The sequence below is a fragment of the Pongo pygmaeus genome, chromosome 15 (assembly GCF_028885625.2).
Source record: "Pongo pygmaeus isolate AG05252 chromosome 15, NHGRI_mPonPyg2-v2.0_pri, whole genome shotgun sequence".
NCBI lineage: Eukaryota > Metazoa > Chordata > Mammalia > Primates > Hominidae > Pongo > Pongo pygmaeus.
In genome coordinates this window covers 98,125,057-98,152,978 of record NC_072388.2, presented here as the reverse complement: position 1 = coordinate 98,152,978, position 27,922 = coordinate 98,125,057, and the positions used below count along the sequence as shown (strand labels likewise).

The window sequence follows — 27,922 nt, the reverse complement described above, 5'->3', positions numbered from 1 at the left end:
CCATGCAGCCTAGAAGGGTTTTGCCCAGGGTAGGAACAAGATCAGACTTGGGCTTAAAAAAATTCATTCACATTCACTCATTTGACAAATGTGTATTGGTTGGTTCTTTATTGAGGGATCTTGGGCCCTGGAGTCATTCTTCTGTTGATGAGCTAAGTGACCTCAACTAAGTTATTTAACCTCTTTAGACTGTAGAATTGGGACTTAATAGCAATGCCTGCCTCCTAAAGTTCTGGGATGAGGAGGTGTCATAAGGGACTTGAAAACTCAGCTTAGAACCTGCTGTAGAGTTCAGTGTTCAACAAATATGAGCTATTAGGATGCAGGAGACAAGAGGAGGAGAAGGAGAAAGATGAAAAGAGAAAGGAAGAAAAGGAGGATGGGGAGAGCCAGTCAGATACAAACCCAAGAACCATGCACTGAGGGAAGGACAGGGAGGAAGACCCGGGGGTCTCTGAGCATAGGCCATCCAACCCAGGGAGGCCTGACATATCTGTGCTGGATGTGAGCATGGAGAGAGAGTCGGGGAGCCTGCAAGGGGACTGGGGTGAGGCCAGGAGGAGCTGAGTGTCCTCCAGGGGCTTGAGTGACGCATTGGCTGTTGGCATCTTTCTCTGAGCAGGTGCTTCCCTACCTGTGGCCAGCAGACAGCCACTGGCTGAAGGGAAGGGCTGTTTCTATATTTCTGGTGTGCACACGCCGATGATAGTTCCTGCAGATAAGCTGTCCCTGGAAACCTGGTCTGTTCTCTTGGCTGCTCTTGGTGGAATGGATTGGGTTTTGGGTGCTCTCCGAGGTAGTGTCCTCTGGGTGCTGGCACCAGCCTTGCCTCGCTCAGTTTAGGAGTTGCCATGCTTCATGAGGCATTCAGTGTATATTTTCTTGGGGCCTTTCAATGGTCCCTGTCATTTTAGTTGCCTCCTGTTGCTCTGCAGGAGAACTCAGAAATGTGTTGAGAAGTGGGATCCAGCTCTGCTTGGAGCCTAGTCCTCCTGAACCTGAATTGACTCATCTGTGAAATGGGGCCTCATAGACCCAAGGCTGGTGTGTCTGCTGTATGCTTTCTGACTGGAAGGTGCCTGTGCTGTTCCTATTCTTACAGGCATCTCAGGTTGTTGTGGGGGAAAGGAAATGATGACCATGAGCAATGGTGGGCTGGCAAGCATGTAACAACCAGCTATCTGAAAAAAATTCTGGTTTGTGGTGTTTGCCAATTTCTTTGGTGTAAATACTTCCACCATGGTCAATTTCAAGCCACCAAAGGATGTCACCGAACCCTGAGTCAGGAGCTCCTGAGACGTGCCATTGCTGCATCTGGGAGCAGACACAGCACACAGTCAGTGGGGGCCATTAATTATTGTCATTATTTTTATCTTAGAGAGCTGGAAATTTCTCGCTGATCTGCTGAATGAAAGAAGTCAGCAAACATATTGGAAGTAGATAGTATGTTTTGCTTCCAAACTAAGCCAAGCTAAACATTCCCATACACTATCTTGTTTAGTCCTCACATTCTTTTTTTTTTTGAGATGGAGTTTTGCTCTTGTTGCCCAGGCTGGAGTGCAATGGCACGATCTCAGCTCACTGTAATCTCTGCCTCCTGGGTTCAAGTGATTCTCTTGCCTTGGCCTCCTGAGTAGCTGGGATTACAGGCTCCCGCCACCATGCCTGGCTAATTTTTGTATTTTTAGTAGAGATGGGGTTTCACCATGTTGGCCAGGCTGGTCTCAAACTCCTGACCTCAGATGATCCACCTGCCTCGGCCTCCCGAAGTGATGGGATTATAGGCGTGAGCCACTGCACCCGGGCAGTTCTCATATACTTCCATAGCTTGGAGATTTTACTCTCGTTCTGTAGATGAAGAAACTGAGACTCAGAGAGCTTAACCAACTTGTGTAAGTCCCCAGCCAATAAGTGACAGATGGGACCTTGAACCATGAGGAGGAGGAAAGTGGTCAGTAGTAATATTAAGAGAAAACCTTCACTGAATGTTTGTCACGTGTCAGGGACACTCCCTCATATAATGCTCACAACCGAATTACTTACAGGTTGGGCATGATACTCTGCCCAAAATAAAGATGATATAACAGAGGCTCAGAGAGGTTAAGGAACTCACCCTAGGTCACACAGCTAGAGAGTGGTAAAGCTGTAACTTGAGCCCAGGTCTTTCTGCTTCTAACACTCAGGTTGCCATACCACCCTTGTACTGCGGTGATAACATTATGTCTTCCACAGTCTGCTATTGGTCAAGATCTCTATTTTTAGTCCCCAGACTTATATAAAATATCACTTCCATTTTGGATGCCCCTCCAAGTGCATGGGTATGAAGAAATGCATGACACAGATGGTGCAGGAGAACATGGGGCTGCCTTGGGCTGGACCACTGTCAGTGTCCATGGCCTTGGGCAAATCTCAGCCTGTCCTTGCATCTGTGGACACAGAGGCTGGGACTCTAAGAGAGGCTGGTGGTGAGCCTCCAGTTCTATTGTCCCCCATCAGCCTGGGGCAGTCACTGACATCAGCGATACCTGCAGGGAGAGCAATTGAGCGTCTGTCCCCTGGGAGTTGTTGCTGGTGGCTGGTGAAGAGAGAGGATGGGGCCTTGGAGAGGCTGGATTTGGGAGCCTTTTCTTCACCATCTTAGGAGAAGAGGAAGTATCACAGGGCACCTGGCAGGTGAATGGCCAATGAAGAAAGAGTTTTGTAGAAAGTTTCCCATGCTCTGCAAGACTCTGGCTGAAGGAAGGTAAAACAGTGGGGCTGGGCTGGGGCTGGACTGGGCTGGGCTGGGCTGGGCTGAACTGAGCTGAGCTGGGCTAGGGTTAGGGCTGGGCTGGGTTGGGTTGGGGCTGGGCTGGGGTGAGCTGGGACTGGGCTGGACTGGACTGGGCGGGGCTGGGCGGGGCTGGGCTGGGCTAGGGCTGGACTGGACTGGACTGGGCTGGGTTGGGTTGAGGCTGGACTGGGGCTGGGGCTGGGCTGGGCTGGAGCTGGTCTTGTCTGCCTGGGCTGGGCTAAGCTGGGCTGGGTTGAGCTGGGCTAGGACTGGTCTGATCTGGCCTGGTCTGGTCTGGGGCTGAGGTGGGGTTGGGGCTGAGCTGATCTGGTCTGGTCTGGGCTGAAACTGAGGCTGGGACTTGGCTGGACTTGGCTGGGTTGGGTTGGGGCTGGGCTGGGGCTGGGGCTGAGCTGGGCTGGGGCTGAGCTGGTCTGGTCTGGTCTGGTCTGGGCTGAGCTGGGCTGGGCTGGTCTGGGCTGCACTGGTCTGGTCTGGGCTGGTCTGGTCTGGTCTGGACTAGGCTGGTCTGGGCTGGCCTGGTCTGGTCTGGACTGGAGTGGGCTGGGCTGGGCTGGGGTACTGTTGGGATCCAAACTGTGTCTGCTCTGGCAGAGGTGAGAGGTGGGTGGTTGTTTAGGGAGGTGGGGGCTGGGAGTGGGGCTCCAAGGGTCTTGGGAAGGGGAATGAACACAGGCCTTGGAGGCAGAGACTTGGGGTCTTGGCAACTGTGATCAAGTTACTTTACTGCTCAGAGCCTCAGCCTGCCCATCGGTAGAGTAGTTGTGATAGCACAGCCCCCAGAGTGGGGGCTGCGGTAAGGAATAGACACAGAACCTGGTATACAGGAAGCGCTCAGTGGAGAGCTATCGTCTCCCTCTCCATTGAGGTCCCTGTCACATCTCTCTTTGCAAATGGTCATGGACTAAGGCTGTTATTTGACATTCCCTGTGCTCCTTTAGCCCCAAGCCCAGGGAGGGCACTGGCAGGTGGCCCTGGGACCGCCTCTCCTCCTGGGAAGCCCCGCGTGTTTCCAGGCTCTGGAGCAAGCCTCCCAGAGCTGGAAGGCGCCGTTGTGTACGCGGGCCACCGCCCTCCACCGCCCTCCGCCGCCAGGGCTCTGCAGACGCTGGCTCCCAGGAGCCGGGACAAAGCCCTATTATGCAGGGTGCTCACATTCACATCTGAAGTGTGTGAACCTGCCGACCTGCCCGCTCGGCCCACAGAGGCTAGAGTGGCTCTGCCCAGCCATTGTTCCCACAAGGTAAGGGAGGTCACCCGGGGTGAGGCCGCCCAGGGCGTCTTTTGAGGCTGCGGAGGATGAACCCTCTTTTGCTGGGATGGGAATAGTTATTCTCTGTCTTCCTCTTGCTGTAGTCTTGGTTGAAGGTGGCAAGCTCTGATCTGGAAGGAAGGATGCCCAGGCTCTGTTTAGCACCGGGAGGTGGGGATGCCGGGTCCCAGGGTTGCTTTTGGAATGGAGTAGGTGTGTAGCTGGAGGATGCGGAACTTGCCGGAGCAGCAGAGGGGTAAACCACATCCACTCATCCCGTCAGTAACTATTTGTTGAGAGCTCACGATGGGCCAGGCACTGTGGATGCAGTAAGAACAGATAAAAATCTCCACTCTCACTGAGCCTGTCTTCCAGGGAGGACTTCTAGAAGACCTCACCTGGCCTTTTCTGGCTTTCCAGCTCTATGAAATGATTCACTTTTCCACTTGACACTTACTAAGCCTGAGGGATATTCACTCATTCATTCATCCACTCATCCATCCATTCATTCGTTCAACAAATGCTTATTGAGCAGCACCTACTGTGAGCCGCACCCTTCATTAGCAATCAGGATGTCTTAGCTTTGGTTGTCCCAGACAAATCCTGAGACAAGGACTCCTGTGTTGGGTGGTTTATTAGGATGCACTTCCAGAAGAAACCTGTAAGGGGTGGAGGTAGGGAGTGAAGAAGAGGTCAGGGGACTCAGCCACAGAGGATGAGATTTCAGGGACACTTCCAGTCTCAGCCTGATCTCCTGGGGGAGCTCTGGGGGTATAAATCGTAAATTGTGCCTCAGAGCTTGTCCTGAGTTTAGGCAAGGAGCTGGTGGCCCCAGGGCCTCACCAGGGCTCTTAAACTTGGGGACGCTTGGGCTCTCTGAATGCAGCTAGGGTAGCTCAGGTAGCCCAGGCCTGTCCTCTAAAGGGAGTCACAGGTGTAGGTGGATAGAGGCGAAAGTGATAAGAGGCCATAGAGCCAGGAAAGGCTCACCCAGAAATGTGAAATGAAAAGTGCCCCCAAACTGGAACCAGGCTTGCCCAGGATGGAGCCTTGGCAGAACAACGAGGTGGGGGCAGGGACTTGTGAGTCAAGCACTCCCTAGAGGCCCTGCCTCCTTTATCCCCCAGCCTAGGGAAAGAGGCATCAGGGAGGTCTTCTTGGAGGAGGTGATCCTATGGGTGCAGTGGGTGCAGACGGGTTGCTATACAAATACACACACACATACACACACACACGCAAACACATGCAGAAACTTGTGGCAGGGTTGGGATTTGAACTTAGGTCTGCTGATTCTAAAACCTGTGTTTATTTCATTTTGCTTTTCTCTACATTAACATTTTTTCACCCAAGCTCATGGTTTCATAGAGTGGGTTGAAGGCGTTTTAGTGGTCATCGCGGCCAGCTCCTTTGGGTTTCAGGTTGGGGAGCTGAGTCTCGGAGAGGGGAGATGGCTTCCTAGTGTCACACAGTGGTTTAGCGCCCGAACCCTGGCCTCAGAGCCCCGGCCCGACTTGCCAAGCCTCAGTTCCTGCTGACTCTTGCATCATGGGATTTTGGGCTCTGTGAGTCTGCAGGACAGACAGGACAGGCTATGTCCTTCTGGGAAAGGCCTGGAGGTTATTTGGATGCAAAGATGAAGAAAGGCTAATGGGATAAGGAGACAGCGTTTGTCTGTCTCCTGCAGCAGAGCAGTGGGGATTTACCCGGTGGGAACAGGTAATCCTGGTAGGGGCGGATTTACAAAGTCCATTTTGTCCACGTTGACTAGTAAATTGGCTTAAGGCTTGCAGTTCGGCCATTCACCATCCTGGAGACTTGCATGAAAGGTGAAAACAACCTTTCTAAGCCCCTTCATATCCATCCCACCACTTTTAGGGGTGGAGAGTGAAGATCACTTGGAAGAAACTTCAGCTAGAAAATAAGTCTGTGCTCCTCAGCTTCGCCTGGGGTGCATTTCTTATCTGTGAGTAATGACTTTTTCACAATCCACCTTTTATACTCATTTCAATAATGTGCCTTGGGAAGCCAAGGTTCTCTTAAAGGAGAAGGCCTTATTTATTTCCTGCTCTGGTCTGGGAGTGACACAACTGAGCCAAGAGTCCAGGCAAACCTTGGAAGATTCATCCTCCAACCCACTTTCCCAGCCCTGAAAAATTAAACCAAGAATATGTCCCTTCAATCTTGACCAGAAAACCAAACAGAACAAAAAGCCCAAAGCTCCAAGCCCCAACGATTTCAAAGCAAACACAGCTTCAGGGGCTTTTGAAGGTGGAAGGTGAAAGCCCCAGACAGCAAAATACACTGTATATTGTGGTTGCCTTTTGTCACAGCTGCTGGCCAGCGATTCTGGGACAGGTGGTCACAGGGCCGGCTAGCAGGGCTGGCTGGCAACAGCCTGGTTCCTGCCACAGCAGGCTGAGATGCTGACCTGTCCCTCGATCTCGTGTCCTTGTGGCATTCCCAGTGTCCATCCACCTCCCTCTTCAGATGGGTGGGACGTTTCCTGATTCTCTGCAGCTTGCTGATGGAGAGGCAGTGCCTCTTAAGCAAGGTGTTAACCTGTATTGACTTACTCCGCAGGGACTTTATATGCATTGTTGCAATCATTAATAAGAGATGGTTACTTATTTACTTATTTTCTAGGTTTGTAGGAAATGAAGGCTGGGAGAGGCAAAGCCAATTGGCTCAAGGTCACATCCATGAACATTTCTCTAAAGTTCTACTTTCCAGACCACAGCAAGTCAGCAAGATCAAGAGGGTCTTAGAATAAGTTCTTGACAAAAAGAATAAACCTCCGTCTCACCCACTCTCTTCCTCTCGTCCTTCCACGGCAGAGTTTGGGGTTGGTTTTCACCACAATCATTGATCTTTTACTTCTTTGCTTTTTGAAAATATCTGTAGCTGTGGGTCAGGCATAGTAGCTGAGTGAGGATGTATATATGTGTGTATATACATATGAAATATATATGATATATATAATATTTTTTGGTCGGAGGGTGTGTGTCCAAATATTAACTTCTAATCCTCTCCCAGGAAGGAGATAAACAGTCTCACAGGACTCACGCAGAGTATTTTTTAGTGTCTTGCACTTTTGGTAAGTGACAGTTTTGCAAATTGCGGGTAAAGAACTTAAATGTCTAATTAAATCCTGAAGATGTACAGGAGTTTGAAACGAGTGATTGACGCTCACGGAGGTGCGGCTTCCTGACAGAGGCTGCCTGACAGGGACTGCAAAGCCCGTTCAGCAACTGATGTCTTGTTGTGATCCATGTTGTCATTTTTTCATTACTGATTAAAATTAAAAATCTGCTTGGCAAATCCATTGTAAAAATTCCCTTCATGAGCATCGACGGGTACAAATTATTTTGTCAATCGTCTGGCAATCAAAATGGGGCTAGAGACGGTTTCTAGCCCACACTTCTTTATTATTTCCCTCTTGCTCACGCTAGTGACTTTTCACAACAAAGTTTTAAAAAGCGTAGGTAGCAGGCTTGGCAGCGCTTAAAAATTAAAGATTCCTCTCTATTTTTTAATGAAATGTTCTGTTTGTGTGCACCCCCTCCCCCCACTGAGAGCGGAGGGGAAGGTTCGTGGTGGGAGAGTCAGTCTGCGCTCTGTAATTGTCTAATGCTGTGTAATGACAGGTGAATAATAGTAATAAAAGCCTTTATTAGGATAAAAATCTGTTTTGAGAATGGAAGCGTAAATTGTCTAAAACTGCGAGGCAGAAAAGAAATCTTGCTAACCCGCAAACCGAGTGGAAAATATTTACAGCAACTTCATTAGGATGATTTTTGACTTGGTATCCACGTGTCATGTGGAGGATGAGGGAGGCGTGGGAAGGGAGGACATGCAGGTGGCGTGGAGCTGTGCATGGTGTCCTGGGAGACAGAAGACCTGGATTCCAGGCTTAGCTCTTGTGCTGTGTGCCCTGGGCAGGTCAGTTCCCCTCCCTGGACCCTAGGTTCCCGTCTTGCAAGTAAAGTGATCTGCTCGCTTACCCAGTTCCTGCATCCTCTCCGACACACACTCTGCACGTGTGTTTATTCATCTGAAGCCTGGAAGTCAGCAGGCATTTAAAGATCCTCAAAGTTCATCCTCTCAAGCATTCTGTGGTACGGGAAAAAGACCATCCCTGGGTTTGGAGCCTGAAGCGCTGGTTGGAGCCTGGTCAGCCACGTATGTGTTCTGTGTCTTGGGGAGTTTACTCATGTCTTTGAGCCTTAGTCCCCTGAGTCTATGAGCAAACAGCTAAGGCACACCCAACACCACGCCTACCACAGGGTAGGCACTGAATCTATGAAAAAAATAATTTAAAAAATCCCAATCAGGCATCCAAAAAAATCTTTGAAGGCCTCTGAGTAAGAAGACGGTATGTGTGTGTTTCCCAGGGCCCCAGACCCCCAGAGCTCCCACAGGTGACTCCAACATGCCACTCATGCCACTGGGTGCTTGTATTCTACTCAGTGGAGTTGGAGGCATCTGCTCTCGGCTGTCAGTATCTCCAGGGCAAGAACTGATCGCATCTATTTCTGGGTCCCCACAGCCCAGCCCATTGCCTTGCACCAACTAGGTGCTTTGCATATGATTTGGAATAAGGAATGAACGCCTGATGGAAGACGCTAGGAGGGAACACAGAAGCATGAACCTCCCCGAAGGAGGCTTGAACCCAGTGGCTGGGCTGGGATCTCCACAGCATCCAGTCCTGATCCTTATAAACATCCCTTCCAACTAACACGAGGGTCTGTATTCCAGGAGGGGACACTAGGCTCTTTCTGTGGTTCTCAGATACATGAATGAATGGGGCTGCGAAAGGCGTGTTTAGTACCTTCTAGAACTGTAACTTAGACTTCATTAAAAATATTTCATTTTGTGCGGAGTTGTTTGTTTATAATTTATGCACTTCATTTTTCCCTTTCTTGCTTATAAAAACCTAAAGGTTTCCAATCTTTCAGGAAAGGGAGAAAAGGAATATATTTCACAGGGATTGAGACTGCAGGGTCATCTTTAATAAAAAACAATATACCTTCTGTCTTTTTATAGACTTATCTGCTTATTAAATACCTTGAACAAATCACCACACGGAGAAAGATTTTGTAAACAATTGAAATCAAGAGGTTCAGAATTCCAAATCTACATCCTTTTATAATTGAATTGGAATATTTATATCTCTTCACACATAGTTGGCACGGATGCCTCATACAGAGAATGGGCATATTGGAAGATACAAATAAATTCACATTTTCCTCCCGCTATAACACAGCAGGAACAGGGCGATTGGGAATAAAGGCTATGGGTATTTGAATGGTTAAAAAAAAATCCCTTTAATGATTGGGCAATTTTCTTTTGGATAATGGTTTATTCCATTTTATAAAATGATTTCCCCAAACCTATATTTTGTGGATATTTTGCTAATGTGCCAACCCGCAGCTGGAAAGATGGGAACGCTTTTTCTACACCCCTGAAATGTGAGCTTATGCATAAAGTGGCTGGTGAGAGTTCCACATCCAGGAACTCCAAGGGGCCAGGCTCTGTCCTCTTCACTCCTCAGTGAGGCTGATGCAGCGAGGCTGATGCAGACATTTGGGGGGCGTCAGCTGAGATTCTGTTGTCCATTTGCGTGTCCACCCATTCACCTTATGGACCCATCATTGTTGAACCAAGTTTGATTACATTAATTTTCTCCCCATAAACACTCACCGAATACCTTGTGTTGTATGCTGGCAGTGGGAGTCCAGAAATGAACCAGACTCATCCTTGGCCATGGAGGAACACCCAACCTAATTGGAGAGACAAAGGTGGAGAAGGAGAGAAGGCTGGGTAAGAGAAATTTAACAATAGGATATGGAGTGGGTCACTTTTGAATTCCATCCTAGTTGCAGAATCCATCAATAAACATTAATTCTAATTGATATCTATTGCATGACCTAGGGCTGGGGTCAGCTGACAGCCCTCTATCACATACCCTTCTGTATCAGTGGCAGACATTACTGATTGATCATGGCACTCTTTTCACTGGAGCCAGGAGCAACCATCACCAGTCCATTGGAGTTGGCATGGGAGAGTCAGTCTCGGTGTTAGAGTCCGCTCATTGGGAAGGGACTTGGGTTAGAAGTCAGGAGACAGGCCAACTCTCTGGGTAACACAGGCAAGGCTCTATTAAATGAGAGGACGATAGCTGATCTTTAAAGCCCTTTCCAGCTCTGACATGTTAGCCGCAAGAAGCTTGTCGAGGACATCTTTAAGTCAGCACGCATTGGTTGAGGACCTACTGTGTGTGGGGACATGAGAAGTACAAGACACAGCCATTAAGGAGGAGATGGGCATGCCCTCGACCAATCCTAATAGCAGCCAGAGTGTGAAAAAAAATAATAGAGGTTGGGTAAAGAACTCTGGGAGGTCAGAGAAGGAAAATACCAGTTACAGGGAAGACTGGGAAGGCTTCACAGAGGAGCTGGTGTGAAATCTAAGCCTCGATGGATGAAAAGGAATCCAATAAGCAGAGATTTGATTTGCCATTAAAGTGAAGCAGTTCCTGCTTCTCCCTCCCAGAGCTTCCAATCCATTTCTTCATCTGCAAAGTGGCATGAGGTCGACGACCTCTAATCAAGATTGAGCAAGACAATAGCTGGAAATGTGCCTTGTAAATGATAATGTTTTATGCAAATGTCTATTAGTATTCTTAGTCCATTCATTTGTTCATTTTAAAATTGTTGAGCACCTAATCTATGCCAGGCCTTTCTCAGACCCCGGGGATAAGGAGGGGAATGGGACATGCCTCCCCTTCCCAGAAGTCTGCATTCTGGCTGGCATGCTAAATTTTGCTGGACATCCTAGGGTATGAGTGTACGAGTGTGACACTTCGAATTGTCTTTGGCAGTTGAGGAGATCACACGTGGTGAGTTTAACAAGCACGCGTCATGCAGTGCCTGCCTTAGTTTCTGGGATTTAGAGCAAATAACCATTTCTGGAAAAAGGTTTGTCCTTAGGAGGTAGCTCTAATCTCCTGGAGACACCCCAGAATGGGTTTGCTGATGTGTGGGTGAGAATAAGAATCACCATCATCAAGACAAGAAACAGGAGCTCATGCCGGTGGAGGGCTTAACATTGCCCCTGTCTCAGAGGGGCAATCTGAAGTCCTGGATTCCCTACCAGCTGCAGGGAACCTCACCACCACAGCCCCACCTGACTCTCCCAGGGGAGCCCACAAGTCTACTTTTACTGATGTTGGAACTAAGGGTTGCCAAGGTGAATGTCTACCTCAAGGTCTTACAGAGCATATGTGGCCCAGCGGCCATAGCTCCATGGAGCCCAGTTGAACAAGCCTGTCCCAGCCGGAATTGATTCCCGCACCAGCATGTTGCCTGTTTCTGAGCCTAGGCCTCATGGCAACAGTCAAGGGTGGTCAGGGTTAGGAGCGTGAGTTTGCAGCCAGACTGACATGGGCCAAGTCCTGGTTTCACCACTTACTGTGTGAGCCAGGTCATGTCACCTCCCTGAACCTCAGTTTCTTCATCTGTAGACTGGGATTTATGTGAGCTGACTTGTGAAGGGCTGTACAAATGATTGGTTAAAAGGAAGACGGAGGAAGCGCTTGAGCAGAGGCTGAGAGTGAGACCCGTGCTCAGGGCAACTTTTCAGCAGGGGCCTCTCAGCCTCCCAGGAAAGGCTGCTGGGCCGTTTTATAATCCACCCCCGAAGCTGACATCTCCAGGCCTGAGCGTACAGTGTCCCAAAATGCTTCCTCTGTCTCTGTTGGTGTTGATACATACTTGTCGTGGGCGATGTTCCCACTATCAGACATTTGGTGGAATCATGAACATCCATTCCCACCCCGCTTGATGCATTTTCATGTTTTTTCCGTAACAGGCCTGGGTGTGTCGGCTTTGGGGTCCCACCATCTTGGGCTTTTGCGTTTCTGGTTTGCCTGGGAATGCAAGGGGTTTGGAGATGCCCAGACACCTTTGGCAGGCCTGGTGAGAGGCCTGGGTGTTGGGGTGACCCTTGTTGCTGGAAAAAAAAAATAGAAAAATCAAGGTCAAGGGCAAGAGTGAGGTCAGGGGCCTGTCCCCACCATGTGCCCATTGGCTTCTCTCTGCAGCCTCCTGTGCCAGTGAGGCTCCCATACTCTGGAGTTCTGGGTCTTAACCTGCTACTTCTAACCCCATGCTCACAGTGAGCCTCTCCGAGCTTCAGTGTTTATGAAACAGGAACAATAAAAATCTCCACCCAGACATTAAATGATAGAATGGCACAATGCATGAAAACAGCTGTGCCCTGCGCTGGCGTCATGGTAGGAACTTGGGGAGAGTTGTAGGGCCTTGATGTCAGGAAACATGTGCCAGCTTCCAATTCTATGGTCGATGTCATCCCACTTAAAAAATCCTAATAAGGCTTAGGGAGGGGAGTGCACAGGCGAGTGGAGCCGAAGCAGTTCGCTCTATCTGCCAGTGTCCTCTTTCTGCCTCACCCACCTGAGCCCAGGTTCAAGGCTGCTGGGACCAGCAGAGGGCAATGCAGCATGCTGAAGATGGGTCTGAGGGTCTGACCAGACTTGGACTTTGGCCGGATAATCTGAGGCCTCGTGTCAGCCAACCACAGCCCTGGGTTTTACCAGTGGCTTCCTTTGGACCCTCCCTCTGGAAATGCACATTGGTTCCCAATGGCTGGAAGCATCAAGCATGTACGGCCCCCAAACCTCAAAGGGGTTTTGGCAGCTGTGGCTTTTCTGGCAACAGAAGCTGTTGATTTATTTTCCCAGCCAAGTGGCTAGTTGAGTATGCCAACTACAACCTGCTATTAGAAGTTCCTTGCTGTGGTCTGTGTGAAGGCCCCAGGGGAAGGGCCCCACATGCGGCCATGTCCCAGGGTCTGTTCTTTCCTCCATCTGAACTCTCCCAGCCCCTTGTCCATCCCCTTGGTCAGCATGGGGCTGGGGCAGGAAATACCGCAGGGGCTTCCATGAGAGTCTCTCTTACTCACTGGACTGTGCAGACTCAGGGATATGCATTTCTGTTGATGTCATAGGCTGGGAACAGAGCTGGTGATTTGGGGTCCATGGATGGCCGTAGGCATTTGTGTCAGTCAGGTTAGGCTGGGTTATGCTGCAGTAACAAATAATTCCAATATCTTGATGGCTTAATCCAACATAGACTTACATCTTATGCATATTAAATCAACTGGGGGCTTGGCTGTGTTGCTCTCACTCAGGGACTCAGGCCAACAGGGCAACTGTCACCTGGAATGTCATCTATTGCCATCACAGGGTAAGTTGCACACTGGCTCATAAAGGTTCCACCGGAGAGTGACACACATTACTTCTGCTTACATTTCATTGGCCAAAGCCAGTTACATTGTCCACTTAACTTCAAGGCACCAGAAAAACACCTGTTATGTTCTCAGAGAAGAGCTCGGAATATTGGTATACTGTGTACTCGTGACTACTACACCATTGATATGATTTGGCTCTGTGTCCCCACCCAAATCTCATCTTGAATTGTACTCCCATAATTCCCACATGTTGTGGGAGGGACCTGATGGAAGATAATTTGAATCATGGACGGTTTCCTCCATACTGTTCTCATGGTAGTAAATAAGTCTCGTGAGATCTGATGGTTTATCAGGGGTTTCCGCTTTTGCATCTTCCTCATTTTCTCTTGCCACCAGCATGTAAGAAGTGCCTTTCACCTCCTGCCATGATTCTGAGGCCTCCCCAGCCATTGGAACCGTAAGTCCAATTCAACCTCTTTTTCTTCCCCGTCTCGGATACATCTTTATCAGCAGTGTGAAAACAGACTAATACAACATCTTGCTGGATCTCAGTTTATAACTTTAGGGGAGTTGTCTTTTCTCTCTGAGTCTCAAAGCAATGACAGGTAAAGGAGGGAACATAATGTTTATTCAATAGGTTAAGGTGAAGGTTGGGATAATATATTTAAGAAATACTAAACACAGTGCTCATTTCCTTGTAGGTCATCTGTAAATTGATGAATGAATACTTGGCATAGAGTGATGAGAAAAAAAATACCCCAGGACTTGGTTCAAGCCTTCCTAGGACTTATAGTGTAATGGTATGTATGTAATAGTCACATATCTAGAGGGGAAAATGACCTTGACAGGTACTTTAAAGGGGGAATAAGGTACATCGATTGCAGAAACAGCTCTACTTGCCTACCCTTTCCTGTATCCAAGCCCTTTGCAAAGTGACATTGCAGTTCCTCCCATTAAGAGGTAGCTGCTATTTCCCTGCCATTTGAATACAGGATGATCTGTGACTTGCTTTGTCCAATAGAGTGCAGAGAAAGTGATGCTGTGCCAGTTCTGATTCTAGGCCTCCAGAGGCCTTGCAGGCTACTGCCACCCCGTGAGGATGTGGCCAGGCAAGCCTGCTGCAGAAAAGAGACCACAGAGAGTACAGCGGAGCCACATCAGCTGAAGTGTCATAGACCAGCCAACCCCCAAGCCAACTCAGCAGCGAACTGTTCGTGCAAGAGCCAGTCCAGCTGAGATCAGCTAAGCCTGGCCCAAATTGACAGAACAGCTCAGTCATCCTACAGACAAACAGAAACCACGTATGGTTGCTGTGTTAAGTTTCAGGGTGGTTTTGTTACACAGCCTTATTGTGGCAATACATGGCAGATGCAGAGAGATCCATGCTGTTATGAGAATGTATAATCAGAGAATTTGACTCATCTTGGAGGCCAGGTGGGGAGTCCCTGAAAAAAATCAAGACTGAGCTAAGCCCTGGTGGAAGAGTAGATGAGGTGTTAACTAGGTGAAAGGTAGGCAAGCGCCTTCCAGCAGAGAGGATGGTGTGGGTGCAAAAGCACAGAGTGGGAGGTGTGCGGCCCATTCAGATACTGAAAGGGGCCAGGGTGATGGGCGGCCGCAGCAAGAATGTTGGTTCCCCATCCCAGGCCCCTATAAACAAGGCTTTTCATTTCCAGAACGTCCCACTTAGCGTGAGCATTATTAATGATGCAGGTTTTTTACTGCAGCCAGGGCCCATGTGTACATAAGATGGGCCCTGAGGGCTTCTGCTTACCTGGGTGCCTGGGGAAATCAGCAGGTGATCCTAGTGTTAGAACTGAAAGGGCTCTTAGAGGCCGTCTGGTACAACCCATCCTTTAACAACTGGGAAACGGAGCCTGGTGAGAGATTGTGACTGGCCTAAAGTGTTCTAGGGAGGGCCAGGTATGTGTGAAACTACTCACTGCTTTTCTTCAAATATAAGTCCCTGTATGACCAGGGTGAGTCTACAGGGCCCAGATGACTCAATGAGCAGTTTCAAAGGAACGTCCACAGCAGTTGCAGATGAAACCATTATAGAGGGGAGGGATAGTTCTGTTTAAATATCTACCATATGTCAAGTGCTACGTGAGGAGCTTCATAAAGACCCTTTTATTTAATTCTTTTTGCAACTCTATGGGGTAGGTGGTTTTTGTTTTAATTTAATTTTATTCATTTGATACACAGGGGAACTAAAATCCAGAGAGATGAAATAATCTAAGTTTCTACAGCTAACAAGTCACAAGGATTTCCCTGACTTCAAAGTCCATCTTTGCTTCACTCCAACATGCTGCCTTATAAACCTAATTCTTTTCTGATGGAATTGTTTGATGTTTTTGTTGACTGTGGGAGATATTAGATGTAGCAGATATTTATTATTTTTTGGTTAGTCAGCACTCAACCTTGATCTGTCCTTGGGAGCAATTTGCCATTTCAAGCCCTCCTGGGTGAGAGCTATTCCCGCAAACTCTTTTCCCCCTTTGGGCTCTGCCTAAGCAATAGGGCAACCAGGCAGAAGACAGCAGTTACACAAAACATTCTGAAATTCATTCCAGTTGGTTTCTGTGATCACCTGCCTAGAAAATGTACACAATTCACTGAGCAACATAGCTCGCCTAGGCCCTTGTACTTGGTGGAAGTCAGCCTTTGTATTTCTCTCGAAGTGGTTTAATTCTTAGTGGATGAACTATCAGTGTATAATTGGGAGTAGGTGTTAGAGTGTTTCTATCTAAAGAAGCCCAAACTGTTGTGAGATCTTCAGTTTCTAGGGTCAGATCAGTGCAGCTTGACTCAGCTCAGTGGAGCCTAGCACAATTTAGCACAATTAAATTCAGCTCAGTGGACCTCAGCTCATGTTATCTTAGCTGGGCTCAGCTCAACTCAGTTCAGAGCTCAGATCAGCTCAGCTTGGCTCAACATGCTGTCTTTAACACTGCCCAGTTTGGCTCAATTCAACACCTCCCAGCGGTACTCAGCTTACTCAGTTCAACCCTACTCAACCTAATGGAGCTCAGTTGGCCACAGCTTTGTTCAGTCAATCACAGAGGCATTTATTGAGCACCAAAGTTGGACACTCTGAAGGCTGTTTCATCCAGGAACTCATAATTTAGTCACTGAAATAGTTTGAATTATAAGGAAGAATGTTTATAGTAATCCATAAGCGAAGACTATGAAAGCTGGATGGAAGAGACATCTACTCATCACTGAAGATGTTGAGAAAGCTTCTTGAAAGTCATGTTATTTCAGGTAAAATTTAATTTTGACTAATGATGAAGAGCTGGGGCAAGAAGGCAGTGCAGAAAGAGGAAATATCCTGATATTAGGTTGGAGCAAAAGTAATTGCGGCTGCTTTTGCCATTACTTTCAATGGCAAAAACCGCCGCAATTACTTTTACATCAACCCAGTTAATGCCTGGAAGGGGTGGAGTAAATGGAATGACTGGGGAGTGGGTGTAGAGTGAGTGTCATAGGAGAAAACACTCAAAGGCAGGAAGGGGTGAGATTTAAGGCTGCTCTGAGTGGCATGCTCAGGAGTTTGGACTTTTTCTGTCAGAATAGTAATCTACTAGGCAATTTCATTTTATTCTTACAAAAATCCTGGGAACCATTTAGGTTAGGGATGGTAATTCCCATTTTACAGGTGAAGAAATGGAGGCTTAGAGAAGAAGTTAATGCCTGTCCAGGTAGAGGATAGTTGAGTTGGAAATTAAACCACTTGGAGAGAGCAGTATCCTTTTTGTTTTTATATCCTTGGGCCCACAGCTGGTATTCAAGAGCTGGAGTAGGGTGTGATTCAAGCTATATTTTCATACCATAAATTTCCAGAGAGCAGAGGAGGGATAGGAAGTGGTTGACGCACGAATATAGTTAGAAGAGAATGAGAAGAGAATGAGTATCTGGTAAAAGGTAGGTGCCTCAGGGATTACGGAGGGGAAGTGTTTACTAAACACATGTCTTCAAGTTCTCACAAAGTATCTTGCAGTATCTAGACCACATTTAATTGAGTTCTAAGATCATGGTCTCAGTGTTCCAAGCCTCTTACCCTTCTAGAACCTCACGTTTTTCATCTGGAGAAATGAAGTTTATAATACAACTCCCCTAATGATTGTTAAAGTGTAAATGAGATGCAAGTGATTAAAAAATAAAATGCTTTCAAACCTAAGAAAAATATAGAGTATTGTAACAAATACCCATGTACGCACTACGTAGAATAAATAAATATTATTGTTTCACTAAATTGGCTTTGGTTTTTTGTTTGCTTTGAAAACAAAATCTTTGACAGATTGATGTGGCATCTGTATCCCTCTCTAAATCTATTCTCCTCATGCTTTGTCTAAGGTACTATTCTCTCAAATTGTATGTGTCCCTTTCAGTACCTTTACTAAACATGAACATATCTATAAATAACAAATGGTATTGTACGTGTGTTTTAAACCTGTATATACATGACATCATACTGTATCATTATACAACTTGGATATTCTAATAGATGATTTTAATCCATTTACATTTATTGTGATTCTAGGACTTATTTTTTGTTTTCTAAATATATACTTTTTGTTTATTACTTTTTACAGTCCCTTTATTTGCCATCTGTTGCAAAGGGTAGCAAACTATGCGCTGTAGGCCAAATCCAGACAGGTATCTATTTTTGTAAATAACATTTTATTGAGACAGTGCCCTTTATATTTTGTCTTTGGTTGCATTTGCACTACAGAGTTGAAGTTGAGTACTTTTCACAGAGACTGTATGGCTACCAAAGATGAAAATATTTACTATCTGGTCCTCTGTAGAAAATGGTTGATAATCCCTGTCTACAGCGTTGATTTTAATTTTTGTAACTACTTGTTTGGAAGTAATACATTCTACATATTTTTTTTTAGCAGTTGCCCTCTCACCCCAAATTTTAAGGTGAATATTAACAAAAATCTACAGCTATCTCTATCCTCTTCCCTAACAATTTATCTCACAGCTCTTTAATTCTGAACTCTCCCTCCATTTAAAAAATATTATTGATGTTTAATATTTTAGCTCTACCTTATTTTAACCCTTAATTAGTCATCCTTTTTTTTTTTTTTTTTTTTTTTTTGCAGTTAATACTTATTTAGCCTTATAACACATTTACCAATTTATGGTCTCACATTGCTTCTTGTAGTCCCATCCTTCTTTCTGGTTTTTAAACAATTTGTAAAGTACTTAATCACCAAAGATTGTACAGTATGTACAAAGTTTTCTCTTTGTTCTTGATGTTTGATAGTTTCACTATATTTTATATTACTTAAGTCAATATGAGGCCTCACAGTTTTTTCTTCAATTCTGAAAAACTGTCAGTTCTTAGCTCTTCAAATATCTCTCCCACATTATTTCTTGTTTTCCTCTCTGCAACTCAAATTAGACATAGCAGAGAGAACTGTATGAAATTGATGAGAGCCGACAATTTTTGACCTATAAAAATAGTTTCACTTAATATATTGAAGCTTCTTTTCATATATGATTTGATATATATACACATTATGTAATCATTATCATAGTCAAATTAGTTAACATATCCATCAACACCCATGCTACACATTAGATCCCCAGAACTTGTTCATTTTATAACTTAACGTTGTACCCTTTGACCAACGTCTCCCTATTTCCCTCATTTCCCAGGCCCTGGTAAACACTGTTCTACTCTGTGCTTCTATGAGTTCGACTTTTTTAGATCCTGCACATACATGAGATCAAACAGTATTTGTCTTTCTGTGTCTGACCTGTTTCATGTAGCATAATGTCCTTCAGTTTTATCCATGTTGTTGCAAATGGCAGGATTTCCTTCTTTTTAATGGCTGAATAATATTCCATTGTATATATATCACATTTTCTTTACTCGTTTATCTGTTATGATATAGAAACTTAGGTTGTTTCTATATCATGACTATTGTGAATAATGCCACAATAAACATGGGGGTGTGCAGATATCTCTTTGAAATACTCCTTTGCGTACATACCCAGAAGTAGAATTGCTAGGTCATATGGTAGTTCTATTTTGAGTTTCTTGAAGAACTCCATCCTATTTTCCATGGTGGCTGTACCCATTTACATTCCCACCAACAGTGTGCAAGTGTTCTTTTTTCTCCATACTCTCACCAACACTTGTCCTGTCTTTTTGACAGTAGCCATTTTAACAGGTGTCAGGGGATATCTCATTGTGGTTTTGAACTGAATTTCTCTGATGCCTGGTGATGTTGAACACCTCTTTCTGACTTTGGTTCCTTTCTTTTCATAGTACTTTTATTTAGTGCAAATCTGTGGCTGATAAATTGTATGCCTGAAAATGTCTTTTTCAGTTCTCACTCTGGAATAGTGGGCTGCTAGTACCTTCTGTAAGCCTTTCACAGATTGTACCACTGCCTTTATACTTGAAGGGTGCTGACAAGAGGTCTGCTGTTTTTCAATCCTTCCTGTCTTTTCTCTCTGGTGACTTTAAAACTTTTCTCTTTGTTCTTGACATTTGATAGTTTTACTATATTTTATATTACTCAAGTCAATATGAGGCATCATGGTTTTTTTTTTTTTTTTTTTTTTTTACCAATTCTGAAAAATTGTCAGTTCTCAGCTCTTCAATTATCTCTCCCACGTTCTTTGTTGTTTTCTTCTCTGCAACTCATGTTAGACATAGTAGGTAGAGCTGTATGACATTGCTGAAAGTCAACCATTTTTGACCTATAAAGATAGTTTCACTTAATATACTGGTGCTTCTCTTTTTGTCATGCAGAACTCAAATTATTCTCTCATATTTTCCAGTTATTTATCTCGCTTTTTCCTGTATCCTGTGTGATTTCCCAATGTCTGCGTTAGAGTTCCATATTTTTGCTTCTATGTGTCTAGTCTTCTGTTTAACCTGCCTTTTGAACTTTTCTATTTTAATTATTACATTGTTCATTTCTAGAATCTCCTTTTAGTTCTCTTCAGATATGCCTTTTCTTTCACATACTATTTTGTTCTTGTATGTATTTCTTGGTTTGTATTTCTTCCTGTCTCTCTTCAAAGATTTTAAATATTCTTATTTTAAAGAATTTTTTCCCAAAATTGTCTTTTATTTCCAGCTCTTAAGGTGAACTTCTCTCCTTTGCTACGTCTTTTGATGGTACTATACCTTAGGGTGTTTTTTTGTTGTTGTTTTTTTTTGCTTGGGTGGATTATAATATATTATTGTGAGCTCATCTTCAGTGGGGGTAGCTTTCTCTAGAGCTTGGTTTTCTAGTTTTAAAGGTATCACTTCTGAGTAGTTTTACATTTGCCTCTGCTAGGATCCTGTGTGTTTTGTCAGTTCTGGAGCAATTTAGAGTAATGTTTTAGCTTGTAGTTTCATGGGTGAGCAATGCTTTCTGGTCCCTGGTTTTGTGCAGAGGCTCAGAGACATATCTCTGCCTCAGTTCAGCCTGAAGTCTCATTTCCTCTCCTAGTCTCCAGTTCCTATAATCTAGTCCAATATCCTGTGACGTGTTCATCTTCAGCTTTCATCAATTACTCCAGTTTGAGTTTTATCTTCACTTTGAGCTCTTGGAGATTTTTCTTTCCTTGCTTTTAAGCTTAGCTTTGTATTTGAAGAGTTTTTTGTTGTATTGTATCCAATATTTTTATTTGTTTGGGCTGGGGATGGGCAGATTGGGCAGTCCTTCTGTGCCAGCTCAGTCCACCACATGGACCGGGCATCTGAACATACACATTATTATTACGAAAATCTTTATTGTCATGATAGAAGCCTCATAAGTCACCAGAAATAAGACAATTGCTGTAAAACCACTCTGTAAACTGTAAAGTTCTCTATCAATAGATGGTATGAGGTGCTCAATATCCATTCCTAAAGAAGGTATTTAGGAATACCATCTATTTATTGGACTGAGTGAGAGAGCTGCCTGTATTTGCCATCTCAGCTTTCTCATGTATCTAGGTCATCTATGTGACCTCCACTGGCCAAACCAATGGTCATCGGTCTTCTCTGTGCTCCTGTTTGCTCCTTTTCAAAACTCTTTCTTTTCAATGCTTCCAGGACATCACACTCTCTTATTCTCTCCCACTCCCTTACTGGCCGCTGTATCCACACTCCTTTATCCAACTTCTAAAGTTTGGGTGTTCCTGGGTTCTCTTTCCTTCTCTGGCTGCCATCCATCCATGGCCCCACCTACAAGCTGTATCCTGAAGTTAATATGCTTCTCTCCAACTCCATTGTTCCCACAGCAGCCCATCATCTTTTGCCTGGACTGAGAAAGTCTCTTAACTGATCTGTGTTTTTCTATTATACTTATTTTGCTATTATCCTTTCCCCAACTAGCAAAGAGAATCAGAGCGCAGGTTAGACCCTGAAATTCCATAGCTGCAAACCCATCAATGACTTCCTGTTGGGCCTAGAATAAAGCCCAATGCAGCCCCTCATCATGCTTTTTAAGGCCTCACCCGATATGCCCCTGCATCTCTCTGTAGCTTCACCTATTCCACCTTCTGGTGCTTCCACATGCCCCGGCCTGGCCCTCTCAGTTCCACTCCAGGGCTTTCGCCAGTTCCACTCTAGGGCCTTTGCACTTGCTAATCCTCCTGTCTGGATCACTTTTTGCCCAGCCACTTTTCCATGTCTACTTCTTTCATTTCATTCAGCCTCAGTTTGAATGCCATCTCCTCAGGGAGGCGTTTGCTGGTTCCTGGTGCTGAAGTAGCACAACTCCTCCCTGCAGTCACTACTTTGCTCTTCAAGACATTGTTATCTAACATAATCTCATTTATTTCTTAACTTGCTCATGGCCTGCTCCCCCAGCAGGAAGAACGTGAGCTCTACTGGGACAAGGGCTGGGTCTGCCTTGTTCATTGTTGATTTCCAGCGTTGAGAACCATGCCTGGTCCTTTGTCAGTTCTTAATTTTTTTTCTCCAAAGTGGTGAATTGACTTTATGCTTTATGTGTGTTATCTCTTGCAAGTCTCTCAACCACCCTACAAAGTAGAAATTCCTGTGCCCATTATAGAGATGAGGAAAGTGAGAATCAGAGAAGCACGATCCCCAAGGTCCTAGAGCCAGGAAGAGGCAGAGCCAGGCCTCAGGTTTTCCCGGCTAGATCCAATGTCCCTGCTCATTCTCTCGTATCAAATTGCCTCTTCTGAGCAGATTTGGGGTTTGGGTGCAGAGGTCAAGACACAAACAGTTGTTGAGTCGGGATGTCTCTTTTGTTTGAGAACAAAACCTTTTCTTTAAGCCAACGAGAAGAACATTCAAGTCTCCGACGTCCCGCACCGGATGACATGCTTCCTTGAAAATGCCCACACAATGGTCGGCATTATGCACAGGCATTTTTTTAATCAACTCTGTTTTGGAGTCTCTCGAACCATAAAAAGATCAGTGTGAAACCACAGAACTTCAATGTTTCTTGCACTCTTAAAACTAAAGAAAAATAAGGTTGCGGTGGGGGGGGGAGGTGGTGGCTGGATTATTTGAACCATATTTTGCAAACGCTAGCTTCTCTCGCACTCTGAGGCAGCTGGTGCCAAGTTGCAACTCGCCACAAATTTTTATGGTCCGAGTTATTAACCTTTGCAAACAGCTGCCTGCAGTGGAATTACTGACAGGGCCCAGATCCCCGGGCAGGAGTAGGGATCACTGCAGGGCCTACCGAATGCAGAGATTTCCACCCTGGCTCTGGAGATGTCATCTGTCCTTTGACTGCACATGCTCACTTGTGCCACAAATAATTTCCTTGTTCTCTCATTTACTTGAGAATTTTGAGAATTGGCACTAGCAGTACATTGGCCCATAAGTTAGCACCAAATGAGGGGAGTATGCATCTTGATTGCCTGCATTGCCTGGAAATAGTGTGGAGTCAGGCAAAAGGATTTCTGGTCTGATGGACTAGATCCCTGGCTTCAGTGACCAACTCACGACCCATAGGCATTAGCTGTGGGCCAATGCTTTATCTGGGGCCCATCCTCAGTTCCCTCATCTGTAGAATGGGCCTTCTAATCTTGCCTTCTAGGCTGGGCATGAGGATGAAATGAGATGGAGTGTGGGAGACAGCATGAACTGCAGAGTTGGTGAGACCCAAGACTGGATCCCAACACCAGCTCCTACCAGCTGTGAGATCCTAGACTAAATTTCTGTTAGTCTGTGTTTTCCCATCTTCCTCACTGGGTTATGCAGAGGTTTAAATGAGATAATGCACACAAAAGTTTTGGCACAAAGCCTGGCTCCTCGCTCTCAATATATAGAGATCATTTTTGTCTTGTTCCTAACAGCCAGCTCCCCCAATAATGAATGGTACTGGGCATGTCCTGGAGGAGAATCAGCAGTATTTTGAATGTGTTCTTAGGCCATCTGGCCAACTTTTAAAGTTTTCTGGGTTGGTGATCATTAGGAGGTTTGTGTGTATCTGTGTGTGTGTTTTACTTGAACTCTGAGAGATTGGGGAAAAAAAAAGAAAAAAAAAACCCTTTGTTCCATGGAGAACGTGTTTCAAAGAAAAAGTCATCAGCCAAGAATATTCAGACCCTTTTGTTGTGTGTCGAAGTGATGATTATTCTGTAGGCTCTGGGGCACTTAAACTCTGTCCAGAAATTCCTTTGGTAAATAATAATAATAAAAAATATCCTTTGGAAATAATAGAGGGGATTTAGCAAATGCCTTTCTTTCAGGAATCTCAAAGGCGTTCATGTAATTTCAGGGCTTTAGTGATTTTCTTAAAAGGGTTTGACTTTCTTTCCTGCATCAGCCGGAGGCATGTTCACAGGAACTGTAGAACTCTAGAGCTGGAATGGATCCTAGGGGTGATTTTGTCCAGCTTGTCTGCTATAGCAATAGGGGAAACCAAGGCACAGGTAAGTGATGACACAGCTGTGATACCAGGGCTCGAATGCAGGACTCCTAATAACCACCCAGCACTCTTTCTGACTCTGCAGGCTTCCTGACTTCTGTGAGTTCCACATTCTCCAAAAGGCATCTGAAGACTGACAGTAGATTGACGTTTGACATGTGTTTGCTCACTGCATCGTTGAGCTTTCACCTGTGTAAATTTAACAGAAGCAGCCGGTGAACAATGAGAGTATGGACTTCCCCCCGGGGCTCCTGTGCTGGGGCTGTGAGTGTCCAGCCAAGCAGAGGACCACTTCCAGCTCTGGAGTCAGACTGGCTGCTCATTTGCTAGCTGTGTGGCCTTACGTAATTCACCCAAGCATGACGGATCTCTTTGCCTTACCTTTTTTTTTTTGAGACAGAGTCTCACTCTGTCACCCACTGGCACAATCTTGGCTCAATGCAACCTGCAACCTCTGCCTCACGGGTTCAAGTGATTCTCCTGCCTCAGCCTCCCAAGTAGCTGGAATTACAGGCACATGTCACCATCACACCAGACTCATTTTTGTATTTTTAGCAGAGACGGGATTTCACCATGTTGGCCAGACTGGTCTCAAACTCTTGACCTCAGGTGATCTGCCTGCCTCGACCTCCCAAACTGCTGGGATTAAAGGCATGAGCCACGGCGCCCGCCCTGCCTTACCTTTAAAAGGCAATAACTAGTTACTTGGGTAGGATTTTTGGATAGACTTAAAAACCCACACACCGTGGTCCTCCATCCCATCTCTAAAGCATGGGGTGTCATGATCTGCACATGTCAAGCCTGTCTCTCCAGTTCAGGAAATGTCTGTCAACAGACCATCTTATTTTTGACTCATTCTCCATTGAGCCTGTTCATTCATTCATTCATTCAGCAAACATCTTCTGAGCCCCACTGTGTGCTAGGCATTGGGTGGACTTGGTAGCCAGGACAAAATACGAATCCCGACATTATAGACCTTACTAAGGAAAAACAGAGCAACAAATCACGGCTGCCACCACCACAAAAATGTGTAACTGTCTGGGTGACATAGGTTATGCTGCTGTAACAAACATCTCCCACAGTTCGTGGCTTAAACACAACATAAGCTTAGTTTTTTCTTTTACTTTAAGTTCTGGGACACATGTGCAGAACATGCAGGTTTGTTACATAGGTATATGTGTGCCATGGTGGTTTGCTGCAACTATTGACCTGTCCTCTAAGTTCCCTCCTCTCACCCCCAACCCCCCAACTGGCCCTGGTGTGTGTTGTTTCCCTCCATGTGTCCATGTTCTCATTGCTCAACTCCCACTTATAAGTGTGAACATGTGGTGTTTGGTTTTCTGTTCTTGTGTTAGTTTTCTGAGGATGATGGCTTCCAGCTTCATCCATGTCCCTGCAAAGGACATGATCTCATTCTTTTTTATGGCTGCGTAGTATTCCATGGTGTATATGTACTACATTTTCTTTATCCCGTCTATCATTGATGGGCATTTGGGTTGGTTCCATGTCTTTGCTACTGTAAATAGTGCTGCAATAAACATATGTGTGCATCTGTCTTTACAGTAGAATGATTTGTAATCCTTTGGGTATATATCCAGTAATGGGATTGTTGGGTCAAATGATATTTCTTGTTCTAGATTTTTGAGGAATCACCATACTGTCTTCCACAATGGTTGAACTAATTTACATTCCCACCAACAGTGGAAAAGCATTCCTATTTCTCCACAGCCTTGCCAGCATCTATTGTCTATTGTTTCTTGACTTTTTAATAATTGCCATTCTGACTGGAGTGAGATGGTATCTCACTGTCGTTTTGATTTGCATTTCTCTCATGACCAGTGATGTTGAGCTTTTTTTCATGTGTTTCTTGACCGCATAAATGTCTTCTTTTGAGAAGTGTCTGTTCATATCCTTTGCCCACTCTTTGATGTGGTTGTTCATTTTTTTTAATTTTTGCTTTTGCTGCATGTCTGACACTGGTCAGCAGGAGGGCTCTGTTTGCCATAGATACTCAGAAACCCTGGCTAGGCAGAATCGCCCCAATTGGGCCTTCACCATCACTGAGGCAGCAAAAAGGGAATATGAGAATTGTACATGAGTACATGGCTTCGAGAGCCTCCACCCAGAAGTGACACACTTTATTTCCACTCGGATTTCCTTGGTCCAGGAAAGCTACACCGTCACAATTAGTTCAAAGGAGGTGGGGACATGCAATCCTTCAATATACCTGGAAGGAGAACTGGCGTATCTGTGAACCTAAGTTTCCCCTTCTGAAAAAACGGGGGGTGGGGGGAGGGCCAGCTGGCCTTGCCTTTCTGGCTGTGGCATCCAAGGTCTGAGCTCTGTGCATGCAGAGGCAGCGTCAGGTCCTGTCTCTTTGGGGGTGGGAACAGAGCTCACTCCTGTTCACCTGCAGGGAGTTGGCGGAGAAGTGGGTGCAGCCAGGGTGTAGAACTAATTTGGGTTTCTGATTTCCACAGAGATGCCTTTATTTTGGGCCTTCTTTCCCTTCTGCTCTGAAATTCTGGCAGAAGTATTTTCAAGGTTATGGTTATTACATCAATTATTTTTCTAATTTCTTTTTTGAGTGAAATCCATTTTTGCAGAGTGAAGAAAGAGTGGTGTGAAAGGGGTTTAACGAGTGATGGGAAGCCATAATTTTGGCAGGAGAAATCGTGACACTTTCAAAATGAGTAATTACAGATGGGGTGTGCTTGAAACCAACTTTCACAGCAAATTCCCCTGCTGTTTCCAATTGGTTTTGCTGGTTAGTTTTAATTCTTGCCTTGGCTTTTTCCACTGTTGCTGGGAATCCTTCCCCCGTGGCTGTCGGCCCCTCCAGAAGTGGCCACATTTCTAATGCCAGGGAACTCATGGGGGGCATTTTGATATATGAACTTGGAGATCTGTCTCTTATGCAAATCCCAGGCCACTACCTGGGGGTGTGCCAGGAACCTCCTTGGAGGTTTTATGACTGAACTAAATTCCAAATGACAGAAACTTAACCCCGTCAATTTGGGGTCACCTCCCTCCCTGGAGATGAGCCTGCATGCTAAGGGGCTTGTAGCAGGGCTAGGCATGTCCACCCGTAGCCGTCATCCGTCCACGTTGGCACTGCTGAGACCTCCTTTTCTCTTATGTGGTTTGACCATGTTCCTTGCCTTCCAAGAGAAATCCTCTCCCAGTCACTTTCGGGCCAGCAGAGAGGCCTGGGAGCACCTGAGAGCTGTTGGTGGCCTCCTCAGGCCCTCCTGCAGCCACAGCCAGGTTGCTGTTGGGCTTGCCACTTCCCTGGGTTCTCCTGGGGAGCGGAGCAGAGCTCCACTCTATTCTTAGATGGGCCAAACTCCTCCTCTGCCACCCAGGATGGGTCAAACTCCTCCTCTGCCACCCTTTTCTCCATAGAAAATGCCCACACCCGCCCTTCTGACTTTCTGTTTGGCTCAGACCATTTGCTCCCTTGGTTGGTCTTCATCCTCCATGATGGGGCTTATGGGGAGGCGTCAAGCCTGAACAGCCCTGGTCTGGGTTTAAACCACCCCTCGGGCCTGTGGCGGGAGCGGCGGATCCTCGGGTGTGCTCCTTTACTGTGGGGGGGCGGGGGGCGCTGGCTCCTGATGGAGCCTGGTGGGACTGCTGAACCTCACTTGGGTCTGCTCCCTCACCCTGGGCCACCCTCCTCCCCTCCTCCTGGCAGGCTCGTCCAGGCTGGCTCAAGCGTCACCCCTCGGTAGCTTCCCCTCGCTCCCCTGC

At 45.9% G+C, this 27,922-nt stretch overlaps 1 long non-coding RNA gene across 1 annotated transcript in view; it reads left to right on the top strand.

Moving 5' to 3' along the window:
* The window catches only part of LOC129012972 (uncharacterized), a 30,746-nt gene extending 23,895 nt beyond the window's left edge, over window positions 1-6,851 (top strand). Inside the window, exon 4 of the long non-coding RNA XR_008493740.1 lies at window positions 6,690-6,851. This is a non-coding gene — a long non-coding RNA (uncharacterized LOC129012972). The remainder of the gene's footprint in view (window positions 1-6,689) is intronic.
* Window positions 6,852-27,922: the final 21,071 nt, after the last annotated feature.